We start from the raw sequence: 24,159 nt of genomic DNA on the forward strand, positions 1-24,159 counted from the left end.
AATTCTCCCAGGATGAACTAGCTCTAGCCTTTTACCACTCTACTCAGTGAAAGTGATGAGTTAAGGTACAATACTTACATTGACCCACAGATAATTCGATCTAGGACTTTTTGATTTCAGACTAAAATTACTAGACTTATACATGAGGTTAAGTTACATTGTGATTCTAATGTAATAAGGACAACTCTTCTTATTCTTGTGACTGCTAACTGAAGTAAGTTACATTTATAGTAGGATGGCAACAACACAGACATCTGCCAATTGCCTTTGGTGAAACAGACAGATCCATTTGATGGTATCTACAAAAATATAGAGGCACCACAGTCCTTGCCTAATCAAACCTGGAAATTAATTTTATATTAGATAGACAGATAGATACATAATTTTGTGAATATATGGTCAGTTCTAGTAAAGATGTGGCACTGGCAACCAGATGGATTTTTTTTACGGTTGCCACTCCACATTTGTGGATGAAACCATGAATTTCATTACTTGTGGATTATTGTATTTGCTGCCACCTCTGCCCCTGCCTGGCATCATTTTTAGTAGGGGATTAAATAACACTGGTGTCGGTGGGGGTAAATCGAATCGGTAAAGTGACTGGGACCAGGCATGTATAAGAACGCATCTCCCTCTATGAACCATCACAGAGATCCTTTAAGATCCTTTGAGGAGGTCCTGCTCTCCATCCTGCCACTGTCACAGGCACGATTGGTGGGGACGAGAGAGAGGGCCTTCTCAGTGATTGCCCCTCGGCTACGGAACTCCCTTCCTGGTGAGATCAGATTGACCCCCCCCCCTCCTGTCCTTCAGAAGGATGATAAACAGTTTGCCGTGGAACCAAGCTTTCGGGATAGTGCAATAAAGCTGTTATAGGAAACCTTACCATGCCAAATAGATGCAGATGACTGAGATGTTTTTAAACAGAGTACAGTATTTTAATGTTGAGACAAATATTTTTAATGTTTATGTTTGCATATAATTTATTCATATCCTGGCATTGAATGTTTGCCGTTTGTATGTTGCGCTCTGGCCTGAATCCCCTTCAGGGTAAGAAAGGTGGAATATAAATGTTTTAAATAAATCAATCAATCTGTTCCCTTGTACACTCACTCCCTTGGGCAGACAGGGGAAAGAGATATGATATCGGGGAGCTTGATGAAGGAGGATATGTGCATGTGGTTCTTTTTGCACTCACCTTGCTCACTCAGTTAATCAGGCTTAAGTGGGGAAGAAGGAATGGGATCATGGAGACTGATCACACTAGAGAATCTACTTTAAGTCTGATTGCTGCTTCCTGCAGAATTCTGGGGTTTGTAGTTTAGTGAGCTGTTTAGTTAAGGCTCCTCCATAAATTACAAACCCTAGAATTCTGCAGGAGGGAATAACAGGATTTAAAGTGGATTCATTCTCTAGTGTGATGAAGTGGTGAGAAGGAAGAGTGCATGCATAGATGCATTACTTTGCTTGCTCACTCAGTCACGTGGGTAGAAGGAAAAGGATAGGATGGCAGAGCATAAGGAGGGAGAGCAGATGGAGCAGGACAAAGTGATAGGAAGAAATGGGAACTGGGTTAGCAGTTCTGAGGAAAGGATGATGGAAAGGGCAGTGAAAATGGGTTGTGGCAGCTTTCCTTCTGGTATTGGCACCCCTTCTGTCCATTATAGATCCCAACTCACCCTCCTTACCGTAACCCATCCCATCCCTCCATCTGCCTAATCATGTGAATGAATGTGTATGTGAGAGAATACAGGACTATCGAGCCCAGCCACCCTGCCAGTACAGGTACTTTTTGTGTGTATGAAATACAGTTGCGGAGGTGGAGAGGGGGGAGGTAGAGATATCCCACCGTTTTTCTAATTTCATAGGGAGCAAAAGTTAAATGCCAATTATACTTGGTTTTATTTCAATGGCTAAACATAGACTGCTTTGGAAAACAACATATTTGGCTGTTGAAAACAGGATCTACCAATGGAAAAGGACATTCTTGACCATCTAAAAAGAACTGCACAGAGAATTACAAAACTAAATAAAAAATATTTGTATTGTTGTTGCTATTGTGTAATTTCAGACTTGTGGTGAGTCAAAGAGAGGGTGTGTGATTTTGACAAGATTTGTTCAAAGGGGGCTTGTCATTGTCCTGATGTGGGGAAAAGATGGAAGAGAAATAAATATAATAAGAACAACAGCAAAGACAACACAGTGGCAGTCTACACAATGATATTCTACTTTTAGTAGCGCTGCACCAAAAATTCAATCTTTATCTTTGAAGACTGCGATTTCTCTATACTTCTGATGAATTTCACCTATAGTATCTGCATTTTTAACCTAACACAGGTGGCAGACATTTGAGTAGCTGCAACCCTTGACTTGGAAAGAAAGGGTTCTTTATCTCAGGAGGTTTTATGTTTGTATATCCATTGTCTCTGCAAACTATATTAGGGACTGAGCTTAGCCACAGACTTCAGTAGCTTAAAACATGTAGCCCAAACAATTTGAAAGGGCTGTCATATTTTCCTATTTTACAAATTTTTACCATTCAGACTGAGCTCTGAAGAACTTGAAAGGTTGCATGTGCCATGAATGTACAGTTGATTGTAATAAATTTATTGGCCACCTTTATTATGTCAAACTAGGAGCTTTTGTTCTGTCGCTTCTATATCCTAAACCTCATTTGGTATTCTGTTGCCTATCATCACCCCATGTGGATTGTGACAATCTGAACGAGATTTTCACCGTCATGAATAAATGTAATAACCTTGCAACAGGAGTAGCATATTGGGTGAAGCCAATTCTCCTGAAACCATGAATTACTGCTGCACATGTATCATACAGTATTAATAGGATGATAATAAGCCTCTGGAAAAACTCCGGGCATCAGGAGAAGTTGGACAAGTTCATGACCTTCAGCTCCCAGATAATTGTGTCTGTAAAGTTTGTTATCACCTGCCACACACCTTTAACAAAAAGCTGTTTATGATCTTCTGTTTTATTAGTTTGTCTACTTAATATCTGTGTTTGTGTCCTAATAACAAAGACTTTGCCACTTTTGAGAACAGCAGGCTGCAGTACAATATTTTATTGATTTTGGGTATAAGAAATGACTATCACCATAATGAAAAATCAATTATAATTATCTGACCAACCAGCAGCCTTCCATGTAGTGAAGAAACAACACTGCATAAACTCCAGAAGAAATTTATTTTTCATCAAGTAGCTGCAATAATGTTTGCTTATTGATGATATGTCTTCAGCAATAAACAATGCACTTAAGTCTCTTTGGTTGAGCTGCATGGAAGTATAGTTTTTGTGCTAATGGAGGAAATGTCTAACTACTTCCTAAATCAATTAACTTGAAAGGCTCTGAGATAGAGACATGGGAGTAAAAGCACACAGACTCACAATTTCTCATTCTGTATATTGGTTGCTAGAATATACATGGGTGGAGAATTCAGGGGATTACTGTTGTTTTTAGTGATCTTATTTTTCACAGCCAGGAGAGGGATGGATGTGTCACTCAGTACCACACTCTCCAGTGTTTTGTAAATCCTTCTGTTCAACAGGGGGAAAGATTGACATCCAGTATTACACTTACAGATAAATAACTTAGAATTAAAAATCTATAACTGATCTGTATTCAGTAAGGCTGTATTCACATTGCAGAATGATAGTAGTTTTGTTATGGTTAGGACCGCAGTTAAAGAGGATCCATGCTTGGTGAGCATATGCCAGATAGACCAGTACAGAGAAACCAACTCACCAAGTTGAAGACTAGCCACAGAGGTTTATTCAATTTGATCAAAAGCGATGCAAGTACAACAATTTGCTTCAAAATGTACAAGCAGAGAAATATAAGGCATCTTATACAGTCTTTACAGCTATTCAGACTCCCACCCTCCTCCCCTGATTGGCCAGTAAAGTGGCTGGCTAGGATATATGCCAGGATTATCTGGGAGAGAAAATGGCAGCCGGGGATTGGCCAGAGTGAAAGACCAATCTTGTGCCAAGACAACTCCTTGGGAGGGCACAGTCTGGGGAAAACAAATGGTAAAGATATGGTGATGGGCCTCAAATGTCTAGTTCTATGTTAAACAAAGATTGGAGCTTTAGAAAACAAAGGTGCAAGACTTAAGAGACAAAGGTGCTGACCTTGGGTAATGAAAGCCTTGGCTGTCAATAAAGAGTTTTAACACATGCACATACTCTAAGCCTCTGTTTTTGTGGGTAGCAATCTCTCAGCTTCAATTGAACCATATATCTAGGCTGACAGGAAATCACCTATCTCTGCATACACATCAACAATGGATCTTGGCTTTGGGACAGGCCCAGAGGGGGCTGCCCACCCTTCTTGCCCAGGAAATCACTTGGGGGTGAGGGAGGGAGTGAATATCTCTGGACTGATCTGCTTATATTTTTATTAAAAGGCTTATACATTTTATATACATGAAATAGATATAGTACACAAAAAGTACACAGAAAGACACCAGTTATATAGAAAGTAATGAAGAATAGATGCAATTCATTTAAGAGTTAGATATGATAGAGTTTAGGGATTGCTAGCTGCTGCTGGTTCAGCCTTGATCTTCTGATGCTTTGAACATGCACAAGTCTGGAAAGGGAAAATCATATATTTATTTCTGAGCCCTTGGTTACTGTAAATATAGAGGGGAAATAATGTTCGATAACAGTTGGACACCACATTAACTGCCATGGCTCAATGCTAAGGAATTGTTGGATTTGTAATTTTGAGAGATATTTCCTCTTCTCTTTCACAGTGTTATGCCAGAACAAACTATAAATCCCAGAATTCTATAGGATAGAGCAGGGGTTCTCAAACTGTTTCAGCTGCAGAGCCCTTTTTGAAGCAAAAGTTTCTCATGGAGCCCCAAGAAATGTTTGTTATATATATAATCTTTTCCCATTGGGCTCTTTTGATAGCATTCAGTATACTAGCGCTATATGTTTTTTTTAAATAGGCAATCTATACATAAATAAGCATTTATGTAGGTGTACAATGCCAATAAACGTGTATATTATTATAATCACAAATGTTTCTTCCATTGATAAAATGTACCACTAATCTACAAATGTGATCAATGTATTGTTATAGACCTATTAAACCAGTGTTTCTCATTCTGGGAGTTGGGACCCTTGGGGGGGGGGGGGGTTGCAAAAGATCATCAGAAAACACAGTATATTCTGTTGGCCATGGGGGTTCTGTGTAGGAAGTTTGGCTCAATTCTATTGATGGTGGGGTTCAAAATGCTCTTTGATTGTAGATGAATCCCAGAAACGACAACTCCCAAATGACAAGTCTGTTTTCCCCAAACTCTACCAGTGTTCACATCTGGGCATATTGAGTATTTGTGCCAAGTTTGGTCCAGATCCATCATTGTTTGATTCCACAGTGCTCTCTGGATGTAGGTGAACTTCAACTCCAAAACGTAAGGTCAATGCCCACCAAACCCACCCAGTATTTTCTGTTGGTCATGGGAGTTCTGTGTGCCAAGTTTGATCCAATTCCATCATTGGTGGAGTTCAGAATGCTCTTTGATTGAAGGTTAACTATAAATCCCAGCAAATACAACTCCCAAATGACAAAATCAACCCTGCCAACCCCACCAGTATTCAAATTTGGGCATATTGGGTATTTGTGCCAAATTTGGTCCAGTGAATGAAAATACACTCTGCATATCAGATATTTACATTATGATTCATAACATTAGCAAAATTTTAGTTATGAAGTAGCAATGAAAATAATGTTATGGTTGAGGGTCACCATAACATAAAGAACTGTATTAAGGGATTGCGGCATTGGGAAGGTTAAGAATCACTGTATTAAACTGACAGAAGGTTCGATTGGTATCAAAATCCACATATTTATGGCAGCAAGTTTTTGGATAGAGATGTGACTTAGATTGGTAGTGGTGGGTGGAAAAACTAGAATATGATGGAGAGATAAAGCCAGATTCAAGAGAAGAACGAAGTTAAGGCAGAAAAAAAGATATATCAAATGGTGGACAATGTAGGGAGGCATCAGGGAAGGAACATTATTTTGAGGCCAAAAATTAAATGCTAAAGAAATTCAGAGACTGAAAACAAACAGCAGAGATCCAAATTTGGCAGCTGACCTTGAGCAATGTAGATTGAGACATTTAAGACAAATGTGTGAGTGGTTCGTATGCCACTGCTAGGACCTCATATTCCCATAGAAAAAAAAGATAAACAAGTCTCTAGCCTTCATGGAAAAAGGTTGGGAAATGTGTGGGAGTTTTCGTTGCATTGAACAGTCAAAAATGTTTCAATTTGTGGAAAATCTCCTGAACCCAGAAACACTATGTGTGATACTGACAGATGCAGAGGAGTAATTTGGTGAAATCTGTCTACATGGATCAAATGAACAGGTAAAGGGGAAGGGGATCAAAACTCAACAGAGCTGGGTGTGACGTTGTGAAAGGATCTGTCTTTGGTTCTTAATGAAGGGATGAAGGGATTGGAGATGAGAAGACAATGGAAGTAAGAATGAATTCCTTTCAGCATAATGGAATTGTTAGCCTGCTGAGCTCTATATATGCTGTCTATACCAAGGAGGAAGGGGAAAGGGGAGATAATTAACATTAAGGTAAGCATCAGGAAGAAATCTGCAGACAGCAGGCCTGTCAGGAATAGGTCTGGAATAAATTAGAAGAGAAGACAGGTATTGTAGGAGGTGGAGGAAAGAGAAAGAAGAAGTCACAAGTACATTCATTAAAAATACTATATGTGTTGATTGCCCAATTCAAGCAGGTAGTGATCCCTGAAGCTCTATTGGATAGAAACTAGCATTTCTGATAAGTGCAACTTCTCCTTTCACAGTGCCAAAAGGGTATGGTAAACTGTCAGGACAAAAACTGACCTCTTTTTCATAATGAATCTAGCAATCTAGCAGATCAACCATTGTGTCCTGATCCATCCTTTCTCTTGTGTCTTATTTCTGTTGGTCTACCAGGATTTCTTGCCTAAGCTTTAGATAACAAAAAAAAGCCTATTCTGTATGATTGGAACAGGTGATATGTTGCCATGGTGTACCAAAGGGAGAAACTGGCTCTGTCGCAAATACATATTACAGAAAAACCAAAGCACCACAAAGGTGAAGAAAGGAATTGCACTCACGGATTATGTAACATATGAATAATTGAATAAATAATATTGATGCATTCATTAGAATGCATTCTGGCAAGTGAAGAACATCTGAGAGTAGAATGAATGAATCATCATAATTTATTTCTACCCTATTTTTCCCTTAAAGGAAGCCCAAGGCATATAAAAACATGATCCAAAACTAAATAATCAGTGCCTGACAATCATAAGTTTTGTTGTGAACTCGGATAAATTCTTGTTCTTACTCTACCCATCAGAGAATTTAAGCTTCTTTTGGATATTCTGTATTTTTGACAGCAAAAAGGTTCAACAGGATGCTGGTTTAATGCCAGTTTCAAATGTATATTGCTAGCACATGTAACATTTTGCTCAGGAAATAGAATTATCAAGCACTTCTCAACAGGATAACCCTGATGCACCTTCAAAGGTTAACATGTTTTGCTAAATTTAAAACAGGTTTTTAAAATAAACTTACTTATTACAGGATTGAATTGTGTGGAAATGAACCACCAAAAGTATTATACCTGTGACCAACAGTAAAAGCATTAAGGCAGAAACTGGCAGATATATTCTGCCCCCGCCAAGACGTGGGTTAGTCTGGCATAATAGAAATGTTTAATTCCTGGTAAATCAACTGTTGATCTTTGCCTGTCAGAAGCTGCTAGAACTGTAGTCAAGAAAACTATACTTCTGACCAAATTAAAGTGCATTTTCTGAAAAATTCAGCACCATTTCATAACCCTAGCTTTTTTTAGGAAGCAAGAACCTGGTTTAGTAAATATATCTCTCAAATGTCAGTGAAGTGTTTTAAGAGAGAGAGAGAAATAATAAGGTGCCTGGATGTAGGCATTAATGAAGCTTGATTTACTGTTCTGTATAGAATGAATATGTTTATAGTTTTTCCATGATTCCCCCCCCCCCCCCCCATTGCCTTGATGAAACATTACCTTAACTGAACATTATCTTATCTGGAAAGGTGATCAACATTTGTAAACTAGTAGTATATACTTTGTAAACTATTGTATATGCTTATGTGAAACTCTAGAAAATTTAGTAAAAACACTGACCCCCTAAAAAACTGGGTTCACTTATTTGCATGTTTATGTGAGTAGTGGTCCTTAGTTCTTGCAAAACAAAAATAAAAAAGGAACCATCCCTTTCCCCTTTTAATGCCTTGGAAGAAAAATGGCCACAGTTGGCTACTCTCCTGCTCTTGTATCCAATAATGCCTCAAACATATCAGGATATATCGGGGGTTTTTTTGAGATGTGGAACAGGTGAGTTTGCTTCTCTCCCCAAGTGTGTAATGCGGGACAACAGAAAAGAAAAACACTCCCATCCATGTCATCATCATCATCATGAACAACTACAACAGGGGCTGGCCAGGGTGATGAAAAGAACCAAGACATTACAACCAAATGACTTTACACCTGACTATCTTGGAAGTTCCTTTGGGTTTCAAAATGACCTGCTTTTGTTCTGGGTGCAAAAAGTTGCAGTTGGACACATAAAAGGACCCGGTTGGGAAGCATGGTTTAGATCAGGGGTCCTCAAACTAAGGCCCGGGGGCCAGATGTGGCCCTCCAAGATCATTTACCCGGCCCTCACACAGGGTCAACCTAAGTCTGTAACGACTCATAAGCACACAACAACAACAACAACAACAGTCCTATCTCATCAGCCAAAAGCAGGCCCACACTTCCTACTGAAATACTAATACATTTATATTTGTTAAAATTGTTCTTCATTTTAATTATTGTATTGTTTTTAAGTGTGTGTGTGGTTTTTTGGGGGGTTTTTTGCACTACGAATAAGATATGTGCAGTGTGCATAGGAATTCATTCATGTTTTTTTTCAAATTACAGTCTGGCCCTCCAGCAGTTTGAAGGACTGTGACCTGGCCCTCTGTTTAAAAAGTTTGAGGACCCCTGGTTTAGATCAAAAATCTGTGGTCAGTAGGTTGATTAATCAGGCCAAACTGGGGGACTTTTGCTTAGTTTAAATAAGCCCAAAATTCTACTGTTTCAGCAAGTCTGCTTTAGTTGGGACCAATAATTGTATTTAAGGAATTTTTTGCTGGACAATATTCTCTCATGAATTCCTCTTTCTAGATGGCAACCATATCTGACTGAGCAATTAGGTTGTGGCATGAGGTCCTATGATACCCATTCTAGCAGTTAATATCCTCCATTTATTATGGTTTTTAAATGATCCACTTGGACGTCATGCAAGATTGGGTGAGAACCATATGACTCTCCAAATTCCAGGAGCTTGAGCCAGCAAGGCCTGTAGTATGTTTGCAAGATGCACTTCATGAGAATTTCCTAGGTGCTTTAGAAAGAAGGAGTGCATTTACTGAAAAAATCACAACCTAGCTTTGTTTATCCCACTGAGGATGTAAAACGGAGAAAGTGTCAAGTCTGTAGCTGTCAAGACTCCATCTTAAAACCAATTAGCTGAGAATATCTGCCACCTTGAAAACCACTTGGGAATGTAAAGAATAGGGATGCCTTTTTTGTATTCGGATCTTCTCTGTTGTTAAGTTGTACTAGGGGATTTCATCCAGGATGACTTTGGGCATTTTGACCTTAAGCCATCCTTTTAGTACTACAGGGATGAGAAGCAGCTCGAAAAGAGCACGAACTGCTACTGACCTCTCTTGTAACCTACATAGACACAACTTTGGAACAGGGTGAGAGGAAATAAACTAACCAGAAAATCCTTACTCCCAGAGCTGAGAGGCTCAGAAGGAAGCAAAATCATGACCGTGTTTCAATTTCAAGCCTTGTTGGAGAAACATTGGCCCAGGCAGGGGTGCTGACCAGAAGCAGGAAAACCTTGGTGATAGAGCAACAATGTCTGTAGACTCTTAAGGAAAGAGAAGAACTGGAGAAAAAGAAGCCTGTCGAGAAATACACTTAAATGCAGGGAACATGACTGAGAGCCAGGGAAGGAAGTCTTTGGCTGTCCAGCATCTTGGCCTTCAATTTGCATCATACCCATTAATCATTGCCAATGATAATAGTGTAATGGGGGGGGGGGGGAGGGCCCAAACAACTGGAAGACAAAGGGTTTTCTCTCCCTATTCTAGATTATCTCAAATCTAGAAAATGGTGTATATTTACAAAATGTTTTAATTTATGAATGATTTAGATTTATGGGTGAGGGCAAACAAGCTGAAATGTAATCCAGGCAAAGTGGAAGGGATTCAATATTTGGCTGAAAGTATGGAGAGATATGCCCAGTCGTGAAATGGCTTGAGTCCTCTATGACAATTTTTCTGAATTCAGCTCCATTTTGGAACTGTGTTATATCAGCGTCTAATACCTTCAACCATTTATTTGATTATATTAGCTATCTATTTGATTGTATTAGTTATGACATTATATTAAGAGACTGGATTTTGAAGTAGCCATGTTCTGGTTCGAATACTGTAAGCTGCTCTAACTAGACTTTTAGTTTTACAAAACACAACTGACTGAGGTTGTGGTGAGAAGGGAGAAGTGACTTATTGCTTCTATATCTGTTAGCTTGGTTGTCTCAATTCAAATGTTCACAGCTCTTGAGACGAATATCAGTTTTTTCACCTTTGCAATGAGGCACCAGGTACTTCCATTTGCTTTTGCTGATTGCATAGAAGTTTACATGTCATAGAAGTCTATAACCTCTGCCTATAGGAGATGTATCCCATATTGTCTACTGGGATAAAGATACTGTCTCTATGAAAAAAAAATCTGCAGAAATAAAATTCTACCAATGGAAGGATTTAATTACTTGAATCTTGGCTTTGTAATTATTTTTATTGATTAATTACATATTTCAAAGGTGAAACCCAGTACGTACGTGGCCAGGCAACATTGTAGTGTTATCAAGACAAGAAAAGTTATTACGAGGACCACACAAGCCAGAAGAGGCTGGTTTTGCTTGAACCTATTGGGAAGGGCAAGATTCTGTATCACCTTTCTTTTCTTCATCCAACTTTAGCATGTTGAGTTCTGTTTGCTCAAACTGAATAAACTTAAGGATGAATAGAGACAGTGAAAGGGGAGAAGAGAAGCTGGGGATTTTTTTAAATAGCTGGAAAACTTGAGTAACAGGGAATTGATCATGGCTGTTTCTGCCAAATTGGGACAGCTGGGACATATTTATGAAAAACTAGTTTAGACTGTATACAGAGGCGATAGATGTACATTTGCTGGGGTTAGGGGCACAGGACTCCCATGAAAGTGAAACAATGCTAATAAAGAAGTTGCTATTTTTTGCCTGAGAAAACTCCTTTCTAGGAATTCCTAGATTTTCTGGTACCGTGTGGGAAATGGCCCTAAATGCTAGCAATTGGATATTCCTGCTTAATGCTCTAGGCCAGGGCTTTATGGAAAGATGCTGGTTCTCAGCACTTGCTTTGACTGATGGCACATGGTCCATCTTTGGACAGGACAGATATTTGGGAAGTCTTTCTGTAGGCTCAGGTAAATCCTGATATTATGCAAAACAGATATCTAAAGATCTACCATGGAAATTCAATAAACCCGGATTTCATTTCAGCACTGCCTTTTGCAACCATGGATAATCTATATTAATGTCTGTCCTATTTAATAATTGTATGCATTTTTAGCTGAGCAGGAAGCAATGGGATTTCTTTAAGCAAGTCGGGGATTTCTAGACTGCATTTCAGTATTGCAAAAGGAATATAAAAGCATCAGAGGTTTAGCTAGCTGAAAATATAGATGGTCCTCAGTCTGGTTGGTTTCTTTCAGAAGCATACATTCCAACCTCTCTGGGGCAGGATCAATCTTTATAGTGTGCCTTTAAATTTTTAGCAGCCACTGGTGACTTAGCCATATCCTTGCCATTAGAATTAACAAGTGTTCGTCTCTTGTTTGTCAAACAAATGTTTGAAATGCTCAGCACCTGAACAGACGTCCCTAGAAAAAAGCAGCCCTTTGTGGTGTGCTGTAATACAGGTAATAAACAACCATAAAATATAACAATCAATGCACACAAGCTTTGTAGACTTCCCAGACTAGCCATTCTGGGTTTCAAATTGCACAGGTTATGTAGAAGAGTGGTGAGCATTAAGATTCCAGCTGTCACAAAATAGTCCAATTAGCTGTAGTATCAGCCTCTTGTGAACAACAAATCCATCTAGGCATCCAGGAGACCATGTGTGCTTTTTTTAGTTTGTGATACATCGTGTTTGTTTGTTATTCCCTATGCAAAATAAGATGACAAAATTCCTCTCAAACTCTGAAGTAATCGGAAAACAGTGAATAATCCATCAGTATCAAAGTAAGCAATGTCTAGTGGGGAAATGGAAATGCCTTCTTCTCTAATCACACCTTTAGGAAATTGTAATGAAGGACTGACAAGAGCCAAAGAGGACTGGAGAAAGACAAGGAGAAACCCTGATCTCAGGACTTGGTCTTTCTTCTCCATTTCTCAGGGTGGGTGGGGGGTGGAAATGTTGGGCTGAAAGAAGTGTGTATATGTATCTTCCTCCATGCTAACCAATGGATTCAAATTGCAATAAAGGAGATGCCTCTTAAATGCTAGGAATAACTTCTGGATGTATTTTAGACTGTATACAGTTTGGTGCTCCTTGCTTGGGGATTGTCAAGCAGAGCTTGAATGACCATCTTTCAAGTGTGCCCATCCATGGCAGTGGGTTGGACTAGATATTCATTGAAGTCTTATCTAGTTCTATGCTTTTGTAACTGTTGAAAGCTGGAAGGTGTCTGCTTTGCTGCTCCTAATGCAACAACATGTTAAAAGATTGGAGCAAGGACAGAGGTTTATGAATACATTTTAGAGTGGCTTGCTATGAGAAGCCAACGCATATCTAAGACCAAAATGGGCAAGAAAACTTCTTTCCTCTTTCTTGAGAGCACAATTTCTCCCTCTCTTTTCAACATCTCTTCTCTTCATCATCTACATTGTCTGCTGGGAGAAAACAGATAGGTATTACCAGTAGGTATTGCCAGATGTACAAGCTGTATTTAGAAAAGGTAGAGGAACAAGAGACCAAATTGCCAATCTCCACTAGATAATTGAGAAAGGAAGGGAATTTCAGAAAAATGCTATTTTTTGTTTTATTGTCTATTCTAAAGCCTTTTACTGTGTCGGTCATAATAAATTTTGGCATGTTCTTGGTGGTATGGGGATACCCAGTCGCGTTGTCTGTCTCCTGAGGAATCTGTATAATGGCCAATTAGCAACAGTAAGAACAGACCATGGAATAGCAGACTGGTTCAAGACTGGGAAAGGAGTACACCAGGGCTGTATCCTCTCACCTGACCAATTCAACTTGTATGCAGAACACATCATGCAATGTGTAGGCCTTGATGAATCCAAGGCTGGAGTTAAAATTGCTGGACAAAACAATAACAACCTTAGATATTCAGATGATATGACTTTGATGGCTGAAAGCGAGGAGGAGCTGAGAAGCCTTCTAACCAAGGTGAATAATAATAATAATAATAATAATAATAATAATAATAATAAAGAAGAAAGTGTCTGGCAGACCGTGCAAAAATAATCTGTGAACCCCACCTCCTCCAAGATGAACTGAACCACCTAAACTGGGCTTTACAGGCCAATGGATACTTCACCTCAGACATCAGAAGAGTTGCAAGACCAAGAACAAGCCATGAGAGTAAAGACAAAGATGCACCCAGAGGAAAAATGTTCATGCCATGCATCAAGGGAACCATTGACAGCATAGGGAAGCTGATGAGGAAACACAACATACAAACTATCTGCACACCCACTAAGAAAATCCAACAAATGCTACGTTCAGCAAAGGACAAAAGGGATCCTCTCACCTCTGCAGGAGTCTACCTTATACCATGCAGCTGTGGACAATCTACATAGGCACCACCAAATGCAGCATTGCCCAAACACGAACCAAGGAACATGAAAGGCACTGCAGACTACTTCAACCAAAGAAGTCAGCCATGGCAGAGCATCTGATGAACCAACCTGAACACAGCATATTATTTGAGAACACAGAAATGCTGGACCACTCTAACAACCACCATGTGAGAAGCCATTGAAATACACAAGCATGTGGACAATTTCAACAGAAAGGAAGAAACCATGAAAATGAACAAAATCTGGCTACCAGTACTAATAAACTCTAAAATTAAAACAGTAAATAAAAAAACTCAAACACAGGGAAACTCAAGACAAGAAACAATCGGAAATACCTAACCACCTCTCAAGAAAGGAATTTCCCAGGTAGTAACAAGACACACCTAAAAATTGTCAGGGCATCTAATGCTAATCAAGATGGCCAATTGAAATCTTCACACCTAGCTCCAACAGACAAGAGTTCTTTCTCCCACCCTGGACCTTCCACAGATATATAAACCTAATTTTCCTAGTTTCCACAAACCTCCCAACTTCTGAGGATGCTTGCCACAGATGCAGGCGAAATATCAGGAGAGAATGCTTCTAGAACATGGCCATACAGCCTGAAAAACATACAACAAACCAAATTAAAAGTCATATAACACTCTCCTTTCTATTATTCTGATGTTTATAAATTGTGGAAGAAAATCATCCTGTAGTCTGGAGGATTCAGCCATGCTCAGCAAATAAAATGTGAAGTAATGCCACATGCCTATGAAATAATAGTTAGCAAACAGTGGTAATCTTTCCTGAAATTATGTTGACTGAACATTTGATTGAACATTAAGCACATACTTAGTAACACACCATCACCTTTAGATTTTACAACTTCATAGTAAAAAGAATTCTTAGTGGCCATTAGGTGACCTTCCCATTAGCCGTCTGACTGAACAAAGCAACCTTCTCCAAGGACATATCATCAAAGACTTAAATGCTAAAAGCAAAGCTCATATAATGTGTGTCATTCCTAATTCACAATAGTTTAAGTGGTTTAAGGCTTCTTCAGATTGAGTTCATTAGTCACTAAACATCTGAAAACGCTATCATTCTTTTTTTATTATTATTAGCAACATAAGGTTGTTAAGACAGTGCAAGAAGTATCTGACTCTTAAGATAATGTGTGCCTCAAGAAGTCATGTAACCCAAAGCAAAAAGTGTGTCTCATATCAAACACTGTGGATCTGGATGAATTTCAGAAGCAGATAAGCCAGTCCCATAATATCCCCCTCACAATTTAAAATGCCTATATTAATCAAATTTGGTATTTGGAGGGATATCCAATCACGAATGTTATAAAAACTTTGTTGAAATCAACAACCTAGCTAGGCAACTACTGTGGTCACTATCGATTACAGTGTTTTTGATAGAAGAAGAAAGACAAGCACTAAAACAATGGCTGGCATTCTGTTCCATAGTTCCAGCTGAATTTAAGCGCTCATATCTACTGGGAATTCACGTTTTGCCCTTTATCTGATCCAAGAGCAGCTGGAGAAGATAAAGGCCTTTGCCTCCTCACCCCAGAGAAGGAAACTGCCCAAAGTAGTTCCTACCGGAACTACTTTGGGGGCGGAGCCTGGAGGGCAGTAGCCTCCCTCCAGCTCAGTCTTTGCCTGACGGCGAGGAGGACAGATGCACAGTGCAGGTCTGGGGCAGTTAAGCCTGGGCCTCCTGCCCCAGTGGTCCGGATCCCTGCAGGACAGTCTTCTTTTCCAGGCTGCTGGGCAAGCCTTTTGGCTTCTATGCTCAGCCTCTACAACGATGGGACTGTGTCATGATACAGGGTAAGGGGCCTAGTGGGTGTGGGGAGGCCTTTGGCCTCCTTCCCCCCTGAGGCCCATTCACGGAGCTCTTAGCGCGCGCGCACACACACACTAATGCCTGGGGTTGCTTAGCATTGCTGGTAAGCCCCTGGCTGGCAGCCTGTTGGGATAACTTTGGTGAGGCACTCCATGCCCCAATTTTCAAGCCCCCAGGGTGGGAGAAGCCATCGCTCCTCAGCGCCGTTAGGGATACTGCGTTATTACAATGCTCAGGGACTGCTTATAACGGCAGATGCCTTTCAGGTCAGTTATGGGGTGGCGTTGGCCCCATTTCCCCTGCCTGCTTTTGTTTGGGCCCAATTTGACCTGCATTATATACATTACATTTTCTCATTCACAGCAATGCCCCTTGTTTTGATAAAGGCATTAGATTTAGCCTTTACACTGTTATTTTCCTCTCCCTCCTGAGATAAAAGGTAGAAGGGCGGGGGGGTGAGCCATTTCACACACCTTCTGCTTGCTTGACTGTGGGGTCTCCCCCCCCCCCCAGCAGAGATCCATTGGGCTTAAGTTTGACCTTCAATATACATTGAGACTGTATATATACATATGTGTGTGGGTGTGCTTATGTGTGTGTATATATATATATAATATGTCTATATATGTATTTATATAGGTGTGTGTGCGTTTGCATGGATATATCTATATCTATTCTTATAATACGAAACAGAAACTAGGCCTCCCTCATGGCCGTCAGCCATTTTAACACTACCTCATGGCCGGCAGCCATTTTGGGGGTGGCTGGTGCCCATATGGCCCAACTGAGTGGCGGCCATCTTGGACCCTTACACAGACAATTGGGGCCAAGTTGCTACTTACAATTATAAAATCAGTGAGTTCTGAGAGACCTCAGGGGGCATCCAGTCCAACCCCCTGCCAAAACCAAAAATATTACATTCACTACACCCCTGATAGATGGTCATCCAGCCTCTGTTTATAGGCTTTCAAAGAAGGAGCCTCCACCATACCAAGGGACAGAGAGTTCCACTGTTGAACAGCTCTCACAGTCAGAGAGTTCTTCCTCATGTTCAGATTGAATCTCTTTTCAGTAGTTTGAAGCCATTGTTCCATGGCATCCTGGTCTCCAGGGCAGCGGAGGGCTTGCTCCCTCTTCCCTGTGACTTCCCCTCATATATTATACAGGGCTATCATGTCCCCTCCAGCCTTCTCTTCTTCTGAATTGAGGTTGTTTCGCCATCGAATGCTGTCAACAACCCACTACTAAATTACAGGATATTACTGTTTCATAATCATCCTGTTTTACCTCCATGCGGCGTTTACAATAATAATAATAATAATAATAATAATAATAATAACAACAACAAAGTTATTATATACCTGGCCAGTCACGATAAGATTGTTAATCAACACAAGATATGTGGATATACATATATATAATGATATGCACATATCTAGCTATATAGTCATATAATAATCCACATCTATCGATCAGCTATTATAATTCAAATTATATCATTATAGAGTTGATGAGCCCTCAGGGCCATCCAGTCCACCCAAAAGACGGCTATGCAGCCTTGGTTAAAAGTTCCATACAAGACCATCCAGTACTCACGAGACGGAGAGTTCCTCAGTTAAACGGCCTTTACAATAAAAATAAGGAATAATAATAATTATAATAATAATGTTTTTGACTGTTTTCCCCAAATTAACACATAATCGGCTATACTGTTGATGGCAATGAGGAGACGGCTATGCAAGAGATAAGGTTATATAGAAAGACCCTAACTATAGTTCGCCTAACAGCTACTTATATACTGGCCAGATCACAATATCTAACTTAATAAGCAATATATTATATAACAACCAAACATGATTTTAATCACGAGACACAACGGTTCCATGGCTCCACAGATACTTATACAATAACATTAACTGTATACTGATATGTTGTTACAGGATTTTACCCACAAAATATGAGAGGACTGAAGGCCAGGGCCCGGTTGATAAAAGGCCGACAAAATGCAGTCAGCACCCCTGGAGCTCGGTGTCAGATGACGGAACATCGATGCAGGATTCAACATTTTTCTAGCTTTCATTGAGGGGGTTGGAAAGGATATTGACTATTTACCGCCTGAACTATTCCTACAACTTAATGGGGCTCCCTTTACCTAAACCACCTTTTTCTTCCAATTTTACATTAGTGCCTGATGCTGAGGGGGAACCCGATCAAACTTTGACCATCACATCCCTCGGAGGTCCAGTGACCAAAATCAGAGCCTTCAGCACCACCGGCTTTACCTGCATTGGCTTTCTCAACGATAACAGCTGCCAACGCAGTCTCTGATGCTGACTGGACGCCTAATCAGTACTTTGTCCCAACACATCTTTCGGAGGCCCAGCAGTTGACCATGGAGCATTCAGCGTTGCAGTACTCACCCACTTGCCTGCCAGTACTCACCCACTAGCTGCCAAGCGAGCCAGACACAGTCGATGCCCCTGGATGTTTCAATAGAGTTATCAGGTAGTATTGGCTTGCCTTTACAATCAGTGGGTGTTATAGCTGCACACAAAATTAAACTGGATGCTTAACTTACAAAATATTGCACACTGGAAATAGTCCCCCAGTGGCTCCCAGTTTTAGCACCCAGATGTTAACATTATCCGGCGTTGACACATTCTCCTTTCAAATATCGGGACATCAATCATAAGGCATACTTCATGTCCTTGGAGACGCTTGGCTCTGATACGTCGGGCTGTTTCAATAAAATGAGACAGTGATCCCTCACTTTGGGGATATGTTAAAATAACAAGCTATGGAGACTTGTGGTACCCTTCCCCATTGGGGGACAAGATGATGTTAATTCCAGTAACATATAGATGAGTCACCCGCTCAGGCCGGGCCTGGCGCTCTTCCTGCGCTCATTCAACTTGGCCTGTGACAAGGGACTCCTTACTACACTTATTCAGTAGGGGGCTTCAACTCTCCTACAACAGAGGTGTTCAACAAGGCTGTATACCATTGAGGGGCGGCTCGGGTCAATAGGTCACCCTATGACTCCAGTCCATGGCTACGCCATACACAAATTAACTATCGGTGTTAAGCTTTGTTCAGCTGAGAACTAATTAAACTTTTCCCCTAAGAAGTTTGCTCATAATAGCGGCTACCACCTATTTAACCAACGTGCTCTATACTAATGCAATTAGGTCCCGGAGTTGTGATGCCCGGACAGCCTATTTGACCACTATAGCCTTCACACATCACAAGATAGGTGTCGTTTTTCGCCAGTGGTCACTGGAATGTTGAGATAAACGCAAGATAAATGGATAGTTGGAGAATTAGGTCTTTAGAATATATAAAAGTTGGTTGGTTACAAGTTACCATCCATTGTTGAAAGACCCAACAGGAGGTCCACAGTTTCTGGGGGCAAGGCTAGGCCAACCCACCAGGTAAAGAAAAATTATAAATTATTACCCAAGATGATTTTGGTGATTCATACAGAAATAATATATTCACAGTCATTAAGCATTGGCTCGGTCAGGCTCGACCATCGGGATCAAGGTGTTATGCTAAACGCTAATAATAACCCATTAACAAGGTCAACACACTAAATGTCTCTTCCGGAAATTTTGGATTACAATTCGGCTGAGATTTAGATAGGCATAGTCAAGGCGTTCGCTGAGAACCGGACTGACAAAGGTGCTCTTTTCATATAAAATTGCTGAGTTATTCCAGCATTACAAGTTGATTGAGTCCATTCACCGGAATAATCATTCTACATAGTTACTGAGGCATAGGAGTTTTAGCCAGAGGTTCAATCTCGAGCCTACGGCGAGATAGACTTTAGGCCTACCTATTAAGTTGGACCTCTCTGGTTTAAACAAGGCTAGGCAACAGTTTCCTTATAATGACAGCCTCATGTCAGTGGATAGAAGGATCAATGATGTACTACTCCAACTAATGCCAATGCAACCATTACCACGATGGTCAGCCAATAAATAAATAAATTAAAATTAAAATAAATAAATAAATAAACACTTATAAATCAACTAAAGCTGATTTAGGACGAGTCATGACCACAGTATAAATTACGGGTTACATTTCAGACAGACAACGACTCCCAATACTGTTACTATTTCCCTTGGCTACAAAACGTTTCAGATAATCACTGAAGCGGACATACCATCGTCGTGACACAATTTATATAGTTACAATAATTCTACTAATAATTACTAATAATAATAATATTGAAAATAAAAAGTAAGAGCTAAGTCATTAAATAGACAAATACCTTAAAACACACAATTCTTTTAGTTGTTAAATGTCACAAATTCTGCAAGAGTTCAGGATAAGGTTCAACGGCAGATTATATATATAGACAGACATGGACAGATATATATATACATCGACACACTCGCACACACTTGTGAAACTTGGCATTAGGTCAACAAAATTGCTACTAAACTTTACCACGATAGGCTGGGCCACACAATTCTAATTACAAAGATACTACAGGGGACAAGTTGGTTACAACATTGTATGTACCACTAGTCTCTCATATCTATGGCTAATACTTGGCCTAACAACCAACACGATTATTAGTTGCCGCGTGATCATGATCAAGGTTAGCAATATCTGAGTTGACCGAATAGGGTCATTTATACGATATACCCAAATAATAATAATAATAATAATAATAATAATAATAAAAGTATTGGTTAAATCAACCGTAGCGAAAGCGAGTTATTACAGAATGCACAAACATGGCGATGGGACTTGATTTCAATTAGCGAAGCGCTGACAACGCGCACTGAACTTGAGATATCGCTTCACCATGGTGCTGGACAAACCATGTCCTGTGTGAGGTTCGGCTGAGCCTCGATAATGATACTTTGATCCTGGGAAGCTTGGTTGATCTAGACCTTGAGGATGCATTGTCAGGAGATCAACACAGGGCTATAACTTGTTTGTGGGGGAGAGTGGTACGACACCCCCTCCCCCTGGTTTCTGATTTTCTTTTGAGTTTTGCAGCTGCAGTTTGGCTGACAAGTGGAGGACTGACCTGATGAACCATAAGGTCGGGGAGGCACAGGCGTGTCTCGGAGAATTGGTCCAGTGAACAGCACTGGAGACCAGCCACCACAGATTTCAGCAACGCTGTGTCGATGAACTTTTGGGATGACAATCCCCCATTTGGGTGGAGAAAAGGTTTCTCCTAATTGTGATTTACTGTTTTATGGCTTATGAATTGTTCCTTATGAACACGAATGCATGGTGGCATTGCAAAGCTGGGTGGAGAAAAGGTTTCTCCTAATTGTGATTTACTGTTTTATGGCTTACGAATTGTTCCTTATGAACACAAATGCACGGTGGCATTACAAAGCTGGAGGTACCCCCAGCCGCAAACATACCACTATCATCACACACATTGACAATATCTTATTACAGACACAGTATTAAATCCATTTGGGTGGTTACAGGTTTAACACATCTGATATGGCGCACGTCACCACATCACTATAACTATCAACATAGAAACAATGCGTCAATCTTAGTTTATTTATTCAATACCTGGGCAGCTTTTGTTACAAATTAGGCTAGCAATTTGCAAGAGCTGTTTCAAGGGGTGGGGGGATGGAGCTAAGTAGACACTTGCCCTCATCCTGTGGCGGAAAACAGCTAGGAAGAAATACATTTGGTGTTCACCCGAAGCATCCCCTTTTGGGAAAAGCCATTAACATAAACATCACCGGTCGTTACCCTAACCGAGGTGACTACTGGATAAATGGCTTTCAAATGGGGAGGGTCTTACCTCAATATCCTTGAGGAAGATTCCTTCAACATTGGCTAAAAGGTTACCCTGGTTTAGGTCACACGGGAACCGGGTGCTTCGCCCTTGTTGAGCCGAGGGGTAGGCCGGGAAGGGACACTACCTCGGCTTTAGTCACCACACGTTCATGCTAGTCTGATTAAGAGATTTGTTGCTGAGTTAATTAGGTAACAATAAAGTTGCCCAGTTTTAAATCCATAACTTGTGTCTGGTGTCTTCTTTTGGGGGGTTGGCAGGCAATGCCCTTTATCTGATCCAAGAGCAGCTGGAGAAGATAAAGGCCTTTGCCTCCTCACCCCAGAGAAGGAAACTGCCCAAAGTAGTTCCTACCGGAACTACTTTGGGGGCGGAGCCTGGAGGGCAGTAGCCTCCCTCCAGCTCAGTCTTTGCCTGACGGCGACCCACCTCACCCGCCCATCAACAGTATAATTATTGGTTGCTTTAGAGAGCCGGGTAGGAATTTTTTCCCCTTCTATGTTCTAGAAGGGTTTTTTCGCCTACCCTATACTGTTGCCAGGAGGCAGATTGGGTTTTGGTGGTTAATAAATAGGTTTAGCGGAAAACAGCTAGGAAGAAATACATTTGGTGTTCACCCGAAGCATCCCCTTTTGGGAAAAGCCATTAACATAAACATCACCGGTCGTTACCCTAACCGAGGTGACTACTGGATAAATGGCTTTCAAATGGGGAGGGTCTTACCTCAATATCCTTGAGGAAGATTCCTTCAACATTGGCTAAAAGGTTACCCTGGTTTAGGTCACACGGGAACCGGGTGCTTCGCCCTTGTTGAGCCGAGGGGTAGGCCGGGAAGGGACACTACCTCGGCTTTAGTCACCACACGTTCATGCTAGTCTGATTAAGAGATTTGTTGCTGAGTTAATTAGGTAACAATAAAGTTGCCCAGTTTTAAATCCATAACTTGTGTCTGGTGTCTTCTTTTGGGGGGTTGGCAGGCAAAGGGTTGTTACTGGCCACAGTTAACCCCTAACCCTCTACCCTTTTAGCCTGACTGCAGATTGGAGCACTAGAAAATGATGGCGGATGCATTCTCCTGCAGATTGTTTCAAGACAAACAATTGTGGTGGGATTCCAAGGAATCTGTCAACCTGTCTGTTCTGACTGTTCCACACCACTTAGAGAGTGCTGCAGACATATTTGCTCAACATCTTGATATACAGTACCATGTATATCCTTCTGTTGAGGTGCAAACAAGCAGAAAGCTAGAGAAGAAAGAATATATATTTTATACCCCGCCTCCATCTCCCCAAAGGGACTTGGGGCAGCTTACATGGGGCCAAGCCCAAAACAACATACAGTAAAACAAGGCAAATAAAATATTAAAAGAACATACAACAACATCATAAACAATAATAAAATACGAATCATAAGCAACATCCAGAAATACTTCTAGTCTCATTTTAGGGGGGTTGGTGTGCCAACAAGTTAGAGAATAGGCTGGTCAATGAGGTAGATAGAACATATAGAGCAGTTGTGACTGGATCATTTTAACTTAAAAGTGCAGTAATCAGATACAGGAACTTGATTTTAGGCCATGGTTAGGGACCATCTGTCAAAGGAATCGTCAATCGAATGCACAACAGAACATCCATGTCTTTAGTTGCTTACGTTCCTTAGAGATATCCTTGGTGTTTCCATCTTTTTTTTTGACATGTTCTTTGTCTGGTTGGAACAAAATACTTCAAAACTGGCAAAAATGGGAGCTGTAATGGTGTAAGTAATTCATCAGTAGGATGCCAGAAAATGTTTGTATTTCAAACACAAATTGGTCGGATCTAGACTGAGTTAACTGTCATCTTCCCAATAAAATCAATAGAAATTAAGTTTAAAAATTACAGAAATTGTCCTTCTTATTTCAGTTTATGGGAAGGACTTCAATCAGAGGTTAAGATGGTCTATTCTTGATTGTTTGGAAGAACTCTACACTTGCTGTTAAATATGCAGCCAGTCTCAAAATGCTCTGGACTGACTCTCGAAGCAGTCAGACACACCAGGATAAACCCGCTACAGTGCTGTGTTAGTGTTCATATGGTCCAACTGGGCTGAGACTGCACTGGCCCCACTGCACTGTCACCTCAACCTATACTTCATTGCTTTTGCTGCCAGCTCCACATTGAACCCAATCTATTGTCCAGACTGCCCTGAGGTTTCAGAATACTCCAGAGTTTCCAGCAAACTCTGGAGTATACCCCAACTTTTCTCAAAATGGGGCAAAGGCTGTTTAACCTTACAAAACCCACATTAATCAGCAGAAGTAGGTAAATGTCAGATGAACAGCCAAAAGTGACTTTAAAGTGAGTATGGTTTTTATTTGCCATGCTGGCTCAATAGAATTACAAGATTAATTTTACAATTTCTGCGATGAGAAAAGAATCACCTGGCTTACTATTTATCTACTGTGTTTATACAGTAGATAAATAGTCTTTCTCCCCATGGGAGAAGACTATTACCAATTAAATGAAATACTGTTGCAAAAAAAAGAT

Source organism: Anolis sagrei, chromosome 3 (genome assembly GCF_037176765.1).
Source record: "Anolis sagrei isolate rAnoSag1 chromosome 3, rAnoSag1.mat, whole genome shotgun sequence".
Lineage (NCBI taxonomy): Eukaryota > Metazoa > Chordata > Lepidosauria > Squamata > Dactyloidae > Anolis > Anolis sagrei.